Here is a 14,371-nt window from a genome sequence, read left to right as displayed (position 1 = left end):
CCACTATTGAATTCATCTCCAGGTGGGCAAATCAAGCGAGTGGGGGAGGAGGGAAAGGAGAAGTGTGGGGATAGAGCGGGCAGAAACAGAACGCAGACCTAGCTCAGTGCTCTGAGCTCGCTACATAGCGGAACTACCGCAGCTGCGGGAGAGGGAAGAACTCGGACTGCTAGGGCTCCGCTTATGGCCCACAGAGCTGAGGGGGCAGCATAAAACACGGCTGAACCCAATGCACACTGCAGAGACCACAAAGCAAAGACTGAGGGAAGAAGGCTGAAAACGGTGGTTTGTCCAAGTCAAATATAAAGGACACATACTACATAAGATAACACAGCAAGAACTAAGAGCTCTAGGGGATCTTCCTAATACATCAAAGCAAACACAGAGAGTCAGTCAGAATGGGGAGACAAAGAAACATGTCTCAAATAAAAGAACAGAAGAAACCTCCACAACTGGAATCAAATGAAGCAGAGGTAACCAACCTGTCAGAGACAGAGTTCAGAACACTGGTGAGAAGAATGTTTAAGGAGCTTAGAGAAGACATAAAGAAGGATATAGAAATCATAAAAAACAACCAGTTAGAATTTAAAAAGGATGTAGAAATCTTAACGAACAACCAGCTAGAAATAAAGAACAAAATTACCGAAATTAAGAACTCACATGAAGGAATGACCAGCAGGTTAGATGAAGCAGAGGATCGAATCAGCGACTTAGAAGACAAGTTAGCAGAGATCACACAAACTGAACAACAGAAAGAAAAAAGAATAAAAAACAATGAAAATGGGTTAAGAAACCTCTGGGATAACATCAAGCGCAACAACATGCGCATCATAGGAATACCAGAAGGCGTAGAGAGGAAGCAAGGGATTGAGAACATATTTGAGGTAATAATGTTCGAAAACTTCCCTAACCTGATGAAGGAAACCAACATACAAGCCCAGGAAGTGCAGAGAGTTCAAACCAGGATAAACCCAAACAGGCCCACACCAAGACACGTTATAGTTAAAATGGCAAAGCTTAAAGACAAAGAGAGAATCTTAAAAGCAGCAAGAAAAAGGCAGAAGGTTACGTACAAGGGAACTCCCATATTGCTATCAAATAACTTTTGTACAGAAACATTGAAGGCCAGGAGGGAGTGGCAAGAGATACTGAAAGTGATGGAATACAAAGGCCTACAACCTAGATTGCTTTATCCAGCAAGGCTATCATTTAAAGTTGATGGAGAGATAAAGAGCTTCCCAGAAAAGAACAAACTGAAAGAATTTATTACAACTAAGCCAGCATTGCAAGAAATACTAAAAGGACTTCTGTAAATAGAAGAAAGATGAAAACAATTTACTACAAATTTAAAAATGGCAATAACTATGTACCTATCAATAATCACTTTAAATGTAAACGGATTAAATGCTCCAATCAAGAGACATAGGGTGGCTGAGTTGATAAGGAAGCAAGTCCTTGTATATGTTGTATACAAGAGACTCATCTCAGATCAAAAGACACACACAGGCTGAAAGTGAAGGGTTGGAGTAACATATTTCATGCAAATGGAAGTGAGAAAAAAGCTGGAGTTGCAATACTTATATCTGACAAAATAGACTTTATAATGAAGAACGTATTAAAAGACAAAGATGGGCACTATATAATAATAAAGTGATCAATCCGACAAGAGGACATAACCCTAGTAAACATCTATGCACCTAACATAGGCGCACCTAAATATATAAAACAGGTATATGGACATAAAGACAGAGGTCAACAGCAACACTATCATAGTAGGGGACTTCAACACACCTATGAAAACAAGGGACAGGTCCTCCAGACAGAAAATCAATATGGAAACAACAGCCTTAAATGATACTTTGGAGCAGTTGGATTTAATTGATATTTTCAGAGCATTTCACCCCAATGCTGCAGAATACACGTTCTTCTCAAGTGCACATGGAACATTTTCCAACATAGATCATATGTTAGGACACAAAACAAGCCTTGATAAATTTAAGAAAATTGAAATCATATCAATTGTCTTCTCTGACCACAGTGCTATGAAATTAGAAATGAACTACAGGAAAAAAAAAACCAGGAAGACACACCAATTCATGGAAGCTGAATAACATGTTACTAAATAATGAATGGGTCAAGCAGCAGATCAAAGAAGAAATCAAAAGATATCTCGAGACAAATGAGAATGAGAACACGACGACCCAAAATCTATGGGATGCTGTGAAAGCAGTCCTAAGAGGGAAGTTCATAGCACTGCAGGCCTACCTAAAGAAAGAAGAAACATCACTAATCAACAGTTTAGCTTCACACTTAAGGGATCTGGACAAAGAACTGCAAAATAAGCCCAAAGAAAGCCCAAGGAAGGAGATAATAAGGATCAGAGCCCAAATAAATGAAATAGAAACCAGAAAAAAAACACAAAAGATGAATGAATCCAAGAGTTGGTCCTTAGAGAAGATAAACAAAATTGACAAACCTTTAGCCAGACTCATTTAAAAAAAAAGAGAGAGGACCAAAATTAATAAAATCAGAAATGAAAGGGGAGAATTGACAACAGACAAGACAGAAATACAAAAAATTTTAAGAAATTACTATGACCAATATATACCAACAAATTTGACAATCTGGAAGAAATGGACAATTTCCTAGAGGCGCACAACCTTCCAAGGCTAACTCAAGAAGAAACAGAAAACCTGAATAGACTGATTACCATCAGGGAAATTGAATCAGTAATCAATAATCTCCCAACAAACAAAAGCCCTGGACCAGATGGCTTTACAGGTGAATTTTTCAAAACGTTCAAAAAAGAATTATCACTTAATCTCCTCATGCTCTTCCAAAAAATCCAGAAGTAAGGAAGACTCCCAAACACTTTTTACGAAGCCACTATCACCCTGATCCCAAAAGCAGACAAAGACACCACAGAAAAAGAAAACTACAGGCCGATATCTCTAATGAACATAGATTCAAAAATTCTCAACAAAATATTAGTGAACAGAATTCAGCAATACATTAAAAAGATCATACACCATGTTCAAGTGGGATTCATCCCTGGTATGCCGGGGTGGTTCAACATACGCAAATCAATTAATGTGATACACCACATTAACAAAATGTAAAATAAAAATCCCATGATCATATCAATAGATTCAGGAAAAGCATTTGATAAAATACAGCAATGTTTTATGATAAAAAACCTTAAGAAAGTGGGAATAGAGGGATCGTATCTTAACATAATAAAGGCCATATATGACAAACCCACAGCTAACATCATACTCAATGGGGAAAAGCTAAAACCATTCCCCCTAAGATCAGGAACAAGACAAGGTTGCCCACTTTCTCCACTTCTATTCAATATAGTGCTGGAAGTTCTAGCCACACCAATCAGACAAGAGAAAGAAATAAAAGGCACCCAAATTGGTAAGGAGGAAGTAAAATTATCACTATATGCAGATGATATGATACTATATAGAGAGAACCCTAAAGACTCCACCAAGAAACTATTAGAACTGATAGATGAATTTAGTAAAGTAGCAGGATATAAAATTAATATTCGGAAATCAGTTGCATTTGTATACACCAATGATAAAATATCAGAAGGAGAACTTAAAAAAACAATTCCATTTACAATTGCTCCAAAGACTATAAAATATCTGGGAATAAATCTAACCAAAGATGTAAAAGATCTGTACTCAGAAAAAGTGGGAGGCATAACGATACCTGACTTCAAACTATACTACAAGGCTACAGTAATCAAAACAGCATTTTACTGGCATAAAAATAGACACATAGATCAATGGAACAGAATAGAGAGTCCAGAAGTAAATCCATGCCTATATGCCCATCTAATCTATGACAATGGAAGCAAGAATGTACGATGGGGTAAAGACAGTCTGTTCAATAAGTGGTGTTGGGAAACCTGGAGAGACACATGCAAGAAAATGAAGCTGGACCACCTCCTCACACCATATACAAAAATAAATTCAAAATGGCTTAAAGACTTAAATGTAAGATCTGAAACCATAAAATATCTAGAAGAAAATATAGGAAGAAACTTCATGGACATTACCCGGAGTAAGATTTTCACTGATATATCCCCTCGCGCCAGGGAAGTAAGAGAAAAAATAAACATGTGGGATTACATCAAACTAAAAAGTTTTTTCACAGCAAAGGAAACCATCAATAAAACAAAAAGGGATCCTACTGAATGGGAAAAGATATTTGCCAATGATATATCTGATGAGAGATTAATATCACAAATCTATAAAAAACTTACTCAACTCAACTCCAAAAAAACAAACAACCCAATTAAAAAATGGGCAGAGGACTTGAGGAGACATTTGTCTAAAAAGGACATACAGAAGGCAAGAAGACATATGAAGAAATGCTCAACCTCACTAACCATTAGAGAAATGCAAATAAAAACCACAATGAGATACCACCTCACTCCAGTCAAAATGGCTATCATTAATAAATCAACAAACAACAAATGCTGGCGTGGATGTGGAGAAAAGGGAATGCTAATGCACTGTTGGTGGGATTGCAGTTTAGTGCAGCCACTATGGAAAACAGTATGGAGGTATCTCAGGAATCTGAAAATGGAACTACCCTATGATCCAGTAATTCCACTCCTAGGCATCTACCCGGAGAAATCCAAAACTCCAATTCAAAAATCTGTATGCACTCCTATGTTTGTTGCAGCACTTTACACAATAGCCAAGACATGGAAACAACCAAAATGCCCATCGGTAGATGACTGGATTAAGAAGCTGTGGTACATTTATACAATGGAGTATTACGCAGCCATAAAGAAGAAAGAAATCTTATCATTTGCAACAACATGGATGGATCTAGAGAGCATTATGTTAAGTGAAATAAGTCAGAAAGAGAAAGACAAGTACCATATGATCTCACTTATATGCAGAACCTAAAGAAAAGAATATGTGAATGAACTAATCAGAAACAGTTTTGGGGACAGAAAGAAAAAACCGAGAGTTGTTAGATGGGTGTGGGGAAGGGGGTTGGGGATAAGGGGAAAGGTGAAGGGATTTGGAAGCAGCTGGTAACCACAAGATGGCCTCGGGGTTTTTTTTTGAAAATTAATTTGGGGAAGGTATTCAATAATGTTGTAAAGATTTTGTTGGGTATCCGATGGACATGCGTCCTATTTGGGAGACCACCTCAGGGATACTGTGGATACCTGATCATGGCATTGTACACCAGAAGCTAAACATTAATGAATGACAACTATAATTTTATATACATAATGTGATGGTTCAGTGTGAGGTCGGAGGGATAGTGGATGGGGGGAGGGGGGTTCACAGTGTGAGGGATATAAATGATGAACGTCTAAGTATTACCTTGTCTTGTACACCTGAAACTAATATATAAATAAATAAATAGAAAAAAAAAAAGAGAGACGACACTAATTAACAAAATCATAAATGAAAAAGGGGAAGTTATCACTGACACCACTAAAATACAAAGGATTATCCAAGAATACTATGAAGGACTATATGCCACCAAATTTAATAACTTAGAAGAAATGGACAAGTTCTTAGAAACATATAGCCTTCCAAGGCTGAATCATGAAGAACTGGAAAATCTTAACAGGCCGATCACCAGTAACGAAATTGAATCAGTCATCAAAAACCTTCCCAAAATCAAAAGTCCTGGACCAGATGGCTTCACCAGTGAATTCTACCAAACCTTCAAAGAGGATCTAATACCAATCCTGCTCAAACTCTTCCAAAAAATTGAAGAAGAGTCAGTACTCCCTAACTCATTTTATGAGGCCAACATTACCCTGATACCAAAACCTGGTAAGGACAACACAAAAAAAGAAAACTACAGACCTATATCTCTGATGAATACAGATGCAAAAATTGTAAACAAAATTTTAGCAAATCGAATACAACAATGCATAAAAAGATTATTCATCATGACCAAGTGGAGTTCATCCCTGGGGTGCAAGAATGGTTCAACATCCGCAAATCCATCAATATGATACATCACATAAACAAAATAAAGGACAAAAATCATATGATTCTATCAATTGATGCAGAAAAAGCATTTGACAAGATACAACATCTATTTATGATTAAAACACTCAATAAAATAGGTATAGAAGGAAAATACCTTAACATAATAAAGGCAATCTATGACAAGCCCTCAGCTAATCTTATAATTAATGGTGAAAAACTGAAGGCCTTTGCTCTACGTTCAGCAACACGACACGGCTGTCCCCTATCACCTCTGCTGTTCAACATAGTGTTGGAAGTCCTTGCCACAGCCATCAGGCAAGAGAAAGAAATAAAAGGCATCCAAATTGGGAATGAAGAAGGTAAAATATCACTCTTTGCAGATGACATGGTTTTATATATAGAAATCCCTAAAGACTCCACCAAAAAGCTCTTAGAAACTATCAACGAATACAGTAAAGTTGCTGGCTAAAAAATCAATGTACAAAAGTCCATTGCATTCCTATATACTGACAATTAAATCTCAAAAAAAGAAATAGAAAAAACAATTCCCTTTGCAATTGCAGCAAAAAGAATAAAATACCTAGGAATAAACATAACCAAGGATGTGAAGGATTTATATGCTGAAAACTGTGACATTTTTGAAAGAAATTGAAGAAGACACAAAGAAATGGGAAGACATTCCGTGCTCATGGATTGGAAGAATCAACATAATTAAAATGGCTATATTACCCAAAGCAATATACAGATTTAATGCAATCCCCATCAAAATCCCAATCGCATTTTTTAAAGAAATAGAACAAAAAATCATCAGATTTGTTTGGAACCACAAAAGACCCCGAATCGCCAAAGCAATCTTAAGAAAAAAGAACAATGCTGGAGGTATCACACTGCCTGACTTTAGCTTGTACTACAGGGCTACAATAATCAAAACAGCATGTTATTGGCAGACAAACAGACACATAGACCAATGGAATAGAATTGAGAACCCAGAAATAAAACCACATAAATATGGACAGATAATTTTTGACAAAGAAGCTAAAAACATACAATGGAGGAAAGACAGCCTCTTCAATAAATGGTGCTGACAGAATTGGATAGCCACGTGCAGAAGAATGAAACCGGACTGTTATCTGTCACCATGTACCCAAATTAATTTAAAATGGATCAAAGACTTAAGCATAAGACCTGACACAATAAACTTCATAAAAGAAAACATAGGTACTAAACTTATGGACCTTGGGTTCAAAGAGCATTTTATGAATTTGACTCCAAAGGCAATGGAAGTAAAAACTAAAATAAACGAATGGGATTATATGAAGCTGAAAAGCTTCTGCACAGCAAAAGAAACCATCGACAAAATAAAGAGGCAACCGACTGAATGGGAGAAGATTTTTGCAAACAGTTCCTCCGATAAGGGTCTAATATCCAAAATATACAAGGAACTCATGAAACTCAACAACAACAAAACAAACAACCCAATGGAAAAATGGACAGAGGACCTGAAGAGACATTTCTCCAAAGAGGACTTACAAATGGCAAATAGACATATGAAAAAATACTCAACATCACTAATCATCAGAGAAATGCAAATAAAAACCATAAAGAGATATCACCTCACCCCATCATATTGGCTATCATCAACAAGACAAATACTACCAAGTGTTGGAGAATCTGTGGAGAAAAAGGAACCCTTATACACTGTTGGTGGGAATGCAGTCTGGTGCAGCCGTTATGGGAGGCAGTGTGGAGGTTCCTCAAAAAATTATGAATAGAATTACCATATGACCCAGTAATTCCTCTCCTGGGTATCTACCCAAAAAATCTGAAATCATTTATACATAAAGACACGTGTGCTCCAATGTTCATTGCAGCTTTGTTTACGTTTGCCAAGACATGGAAACAACCAAAATGTCCTTCGATAGATGAATGGATAAAGAAGTTTTGGTATATATACACAATGGAATACTATTCAGCGGTAAGGAAAGATTATATAGGAACATTTGTGATAACATGGATGGATCTTGAGAGTATAATTCTAAGTGAAGTAAGTCAGACAGAAAAAGCCGAGAACCCTATGATTTCACTGATACGTGGTATGTAAACCAAAAACAACAAAAGAACAGGACAAACAAGTGAGAAACAAAAATTCATAGGCACAGACAATAGTTTAGTGGTTACCAGAGGGTAAGGGTGGTGGGGGGAGGGAGATGAGGGTAAGGGGGATCAAATATATGGTGATGGAAGGAGAACTGACTCTGGGTGGTGAACACACAATGGTATTTATAGATGATGTAATACAGAATTGTACACCTGAAATCTATGTACACCTGAAATCTATGTAATTTCACTAACAATTGTCACCCCAATAAATTTTTGAAAAATGATGAAATGCAAAGATCTACAACCAAGATTACTCTACCCAGCACAGCTATCATTTAGAATTGAAGGACATATAAGGAGCTTCCTATGCAAGAAAAAGCTAGAGTAGTTTATCACCACCAAGCCAGTATCACAAGGAATCTTAGAGGAACTTCTTTAAAATGAAAAAAAAAATCAAAATTGTGAAAAATAAAATGAAACAAAATGGCAATAACTACATACGTATCAACAATTACTTTTAATGTAAATGGGTTAAATGCTCCAATCAAAAGTATGAGGTGGCTGAATAGATAAGAATACAAGACCCCTACTACTTAAAAGAGACTCAGTATAGATTGAAAGACACACACAGACTGAAAGTACAGGAATGTAAAAAGATATTTCATGGAAATGGAAACAAACAAAAAATCTGAAGGAGCAATACTTATACCAGACAAAACAAACTTTAAATCAAAGACTGTAACAAGTGATGAAGAAGGATCCAGTAGGGCGGCCGGATGGTTGGAGCACTAGCTCTGAAAAACAGAGTTGCCATTTCGATTCCCACATGGGCCAGTGAGCTGTGCCCTCCACAATGCATTGAAGACGAGCTGCCACTGAGCTACAAGAGAAGCCAGATGGCTCAGTTGGTTAGTGCACGAGCTCTTAATAAAGTTGCTGGCTTCATTCCCACATGGGATGGTGGGCTGTGCCTCCTGCAATTAAGATTGAAAACAGTGACTGGACTTGGAGATGAGCTGTGCCTTAGGACAACAACTTGGAGCTGATGGACCCTGGAAAAACACACTGTTTGTTCCCTAATATTCCCGAATACACAAAAAAAGCAGAAGGACCCAGTAATCCCCCTTTTCAGTATTTATCCAAAGAAACCCAAAACACTACTTCAAACGCTACTTCAAGGGCACATGCCTATGCATATATTCATTGCAGCATTATTTACAATAGCCAAGATATAAAGGCAACCTTGGTGTCCATCAATGGATGAATGAATAAAGAAGAGGTGGTTCTGTGTTTCCCCAAAAATAAAAGCTACCTCGAAAATAAGTCCCAGTTAAGATCATCAGCCAGACGGACGCATTTAGTATGTTATGATGATGTTTCTGAAGAAGATGACATGACTGTATTTGAATACATGTAGATTGTTGTACATGAAAAAATAAGACATTCCCTGAAAATAAGCCCTAATGCATCTTTTGGAGCAAAAATCAATATAAGACCCAGTCTTATTTTTGGGGAAATACAGTATATATACAATGGAATATTACTGAGCCATAAAAAAGAATGAAATTTTGTCATTTGCGACAAATGGATATTGTGCTGAGTGTAGTAAGCCAGACAGCAAAAGAAAAATGTCATATTATTTCACTTAGAAGTGGACTCTAAAGAACAAAATAAACAAACAAACAAAATAGAAACAAATTCATTGATACAGAGAACATTTTGATGATTGACAGATTGAAAGGGGGTTTGGGATGGGTGAAGAAATGGAGGGTTTTAAGTAAAAATTGGTTGTTACAAAGTAGTCATGGGGATGTAGGTATAGCACAAGAAACGTAGTCAATAATATTATAATAACCAAATATGGTGTCACATGGGTACTAGCTATATCAGGGTGATAGATGGGAGGTGGGTTGGGGGCACGGTGAAAAAAGTGAAGGGATTAAGAAATAAAAATTGTGGTTATAAAATAGTCCTGGGGATGTAAAGTAAAGCATAGGGAATATAATCAATAATATGGTAATAATTATGTATATTGCCAGGTGGGTATTAGTTAGGGGGATCACTTCATAAATTACATAAATGTCTAACCACTATACTTTACACCTGATGTAATGTACAGTATAGGTAATATAGTCAATAATATTGTGATAGCGTAGTATGGTGTCAGATGGTGGTGGGACTTATCATGGTGATCACTTCTTTAGGTACATAAATGTTGAATAACTACTGTGTACACCTGAAACTAATATAATATTGTATGTTAGCTATATTTTAATAAAAAAAATTTTTAATGTGAACATACTAAAATATTTAGCTTGAATGGAGTATAAAAATCTACTAGTCTTTACTTTTAGGGATGGTACTTTTGACCTGATTCCTAAAGGGTCCCGGATCCTGCTGCTGTTTTGGGGCAATTCTTGGTCCCCTGACCCTAATAAATGATTGGTTGCATCTGTGTTTAAAATAGTATCACATTTGCCTCAGGTAAATCTTTCATGCAAGAAGAACTTAAAAGGACAGAAATCTGAAATATCAGTGAGCTTCTAGAACAGGTTTTATGACTGTGTTTGTGCCTACTTGCCAATGTTTACATATGTGGCAGATTTTGGTCTGACACTTGCTTGTATTACAAAGTGGCAACAAGATTGGCAGTTAACCCCCTCACCTTCCTCCAACTATTGGTGACTACTGAAACCTAGCCATAAAATCTAATAGTTATACCTGACCAAATTTGTTTACATTAGTTCACCAGATGACCCTAAGAATGTAAAAAAGGAACCCTAATGGTAGAATCTCCATAAAGCTGTGAAAATCCCAACAGCGACAAAAATTATGAACAGAAGATTCTGAACTCAGTAGCAAACAGCAGTCTTTGTCAGCCAAGCAACCAAAGTCTCTAGATGTCAGCTGAGGAGGCCTGCAAGTTGTGGTTCTGGGTCTTCACTGGGAATGATTTTTCTATGGCATGATTTTTCAAGGTGGATCTTCTTTAAAAATTTACATTACAAATCCTTGAAATCATGGAGTATTAATAAGCCTTTGACAGACTGAGCTAACCCACACATCTTGAAAAATCTAAATCTCTAAACAATGACCAATAGAATAAAAACTCTGCATATTTAAGTACCAAGCATATTACACATATTGGCTCTTTTAATTCTTTTTAAAAACCTTTCAAAACGTCATAAAAATGGTGGCATGAAGTGAGCTTCTTGAAATCTCCCCTAGAATTTACAACAAATTGAACAACTATAACTCCACGAAGAACTCCCTGCACACCAGACAGGCAAGATTAAGAGGCACATTACTAAAATAACCTAAAGGTGGGCGAATTGTGCGAGCAGGGGAGGAGGGAAGGGAGAAGTGCAGAGATAGGGCCGCGTGTGCACAGGACGCAGATCTAGCTCAGTGCTCAAAGCTCGCTGCATCCTGGAACTACCACAACTGCGAAAGAAGGAAGAAATCGGAATGCTAGGGCTCTGCTTATGCCCCACAGGGCTGAGAGGACAGCATGTAACACGGCTAAACCCAACGCTCACGGCAGAGACCTCGGAGCAAAGACTGAGGGAAGAAGGCTGAAAACGGTGGTTTAAGCCCTCACTGCCACAGTGAAAGGTAACCTTAGGCACGGAGACCAGCTGCCCCCTAACTACCTTCCCAGAGCTTGCCCCACACCGACCTACCAAGTGCTAGAAGCAGAACAGTAAGCAGTGTCAGATCAAAAGAACAGAATATTTGCAGTTCTGAGAACTTTGGTCCACAGACAGAGATTCGTAGCCCAACTAATTCCAGCAAAGGAGAGGGAGGTGTGGAAATAATACTGGCTGCAGTGGTGGTCGCAGCCATTGCTCTGCCCACCTCTCACAACCCTCCCCCCTCCTGCCCCTGCCCCACCTATATGGGCAGATCACTGCAACAGTAAACAGAACTGCTGAAACATATGGGCTCTGAATCTTCAAAAGCTTCAAAAGCTCTCCGCATCCCGACATGGACACGGCTCCCTATGACCCAGGTGAACTGTTCACAAAGGAGAAGCCCACCTTCCAGGGAATCGCCCCATTGTGTGAGAAGCTGGAAAAGTGCAGAGAAAACATAACTCTACAGTGTGAGAGACAATAAAAGGCTGCAGTCAGAGAGAAAATAAAACATTCTACCAACACCTACTGAAAAACAAAAGAAAGACCTCATCCTATCAACCTGTTGCAGAACCCACTCCTGTAGATGTCAAGGAAGAGAAATAATAAATCATTAATTGACATGAATAACCAAGGTAACAAGACAGCTCAGAAATAAAATGAAAAGTCTCCAGAAAAAGCACTTAAAGATATGGACATACGTAATTTAAATGACAGAGAATTCAAGATTGCAGTTCTGAAAAAACTCAACAAGATGCAAGAAAACATAGATAGGAAGTTTAATGAACTCAGAAACACAGTCAAACAACACAATGAACATTATACCAAAGAGATTGAAATATCAAAAAAAAACAAAACAAATAGTATTTCTGTTTATTAAGAACTCAATAGAAAAAAACTATAGAAATGATCCCTGAAAGTATAGGAAAAAAAAAAAAAAGAACTCAATAGACGAAATTAAGAATGAAATAGCCAGCTTTGGTAGCAGAGTTCACCAGATGAAGGAAAGAATCAGTGACATCAAAGATAGAAACCTGGAAATGACACGGATGGAAGAAGAAAGAGACTTGAGACTTAACAGAAATGAAAGAACTCTACAAGAACTTTCTGACTCCATCAGAAAGAGCAATATTAGAATAATGGGCATACCAGAAGGAGAAGAAAGAGAGAAGGGAACAGAGAGTATATTCAAGTAGTCGATGAGAACTTCCCAAACTTGTGGAAAGAACTGGTTCCTTGAATCCAAGAAGGAAATACAACACCTAATTACTTCAACCCCAACAGGCCTTCTCCAAGGCTCATTGTATACAAGCTGTCAAAAATCAACGACAAAGCCATGGACCTGAACCCTGGCCGATGGGCAGGAACCGGGCTGCAATTGTTGCCTCCCTGCCCCAGGCTCCTCCTCCTCGCTTCCCACCGCCTCCTCCAGACGCCCGCAGGCAGCGCACTGCAGGCTCCGGGCTGTCGGAGCTGCCCCGAGAGACTGGGTTGCGGTTTCGCGGCTGCCACGGAACTGAGGCCTACTCCGCTGTTTCTCAGTGCTATTGTCCATGGGCCCGGCCCTGACCGGGTCCACTGGGGAGGCGAGTGCGCCGGCTCCGCGGAAAATGCCGGACCAAGCCCTACAGCAGATGCTGGACACAAGTTGCTGGGTATGTTTTGCCACCGATGAAGATGATAGAACCGCCAAATAGGTGAGACCGTGCAGGTGCAGAGGATCTACCAAATGGGTTCACCAGACTTGTCTGCAGCACTGGGTGGATGAAAAGCAAAGAGGAAACAGTACAGCCAGAGTGGCGTGTCCTCAGTGCAATGCTGAATACTTAATAGTTTTTCCAAAGTTGGGTCCCGTTGTGTATGTCTTGGATCTTGCAGATAGACTGATCTCAAAAGCTGTCCATTTGCTGCAGCAGGAAAAATGGTTGGCTCTATCTATTGGACAGCTGTGATTACGGAGCAGTGACAGTGATGCAGGTTGTAGGCCATAAAGAAGGTCAGGATGTTATGGAGAGAGCTGATCCTTTATTCCTTTTAATTGGAATTCCTACTATTCCTGTCATGCTGATATTAGGCAAAATGATTCACTGGGAGGATTATGTCCTTCGACTATGGCACAAATACTCAAATAAACTACAAATTTTGAACAATATACTTCCAGGAATTGGTTGTCCTGTTCCTCGAATTCCAGCTGAGGCTAATCCTTTAGCAAATCATGTCTCTGCCACCCGAATTTTGTGTGGAGCCCTTGTCTTACCTACTATTGCGACAATAGTTGGTAAACTGATGTTTAGTAGTGTTAATTCTAATTTACAAAGGACAATCTTGGGTGGAATTGCTTTCGTTGCCATAAAAGGAGCATTCAAGGTTTACTTCAAACAACAGCAATATTTACGTCAGGCACACCGCAAAATTCTAAATTATCCAGAGCAAGAAGAAGCATAAAACTTTAACTTCTAGTTGTTCTGCAGTCCTCTCATCCTTATGAGTCTGTTGTGTTGTTTTGATTCCATCATTAATGCACAGTAGTGGAGACCTGTGATAAGCTGCTGCTCCCCAATTTTTAAGAAATATAATAAAAGCACTTAGGGCAAGGGAAATCCTCTCAGTAAACATGGAACCTAAGGATGGAATTTGTTTTCATTGTTCTGT

General features: G+C 38.4%; 1 pseudogene across 1 annotated transcript; it reads left to right on the top strand.

Annotated features, from left to right (window-relative positions):
• The first annotated feature begins 13,329 nt into the window (after positions 1 to 13,329).
• On the top strand, positions 13,330 to 14,164 carry LOC308495274 (E3 ubiquitin-protein ligase MARCHF5-like; annotated as a pseudogene). The gene has a single exon. The product of its transcript is annotated as an E3 ubiquitin-protein ligase MARCHF5-like (transcript).
• The last annotated feature ends 207 nt before the right edge of the window (positions 14,165 to 14,371 follow it).

This window comes from Rhinolophus hipposideros (assembly GCF_964194185.1).
Source record: "Rhinolophus hipposideros genome assembly, chromosome: X".
In the NCBI taxonomy this organism is placed as follows: Eukaryota; Metazoa; Chordata; class Mammalia; order Chiroptera; family Rhinolophidae; genus Rhinolophus; species Rhinolophus hipposideros.
This window is presented reverse-complemented; position numbering and strand designations above follow the sequence as displayed.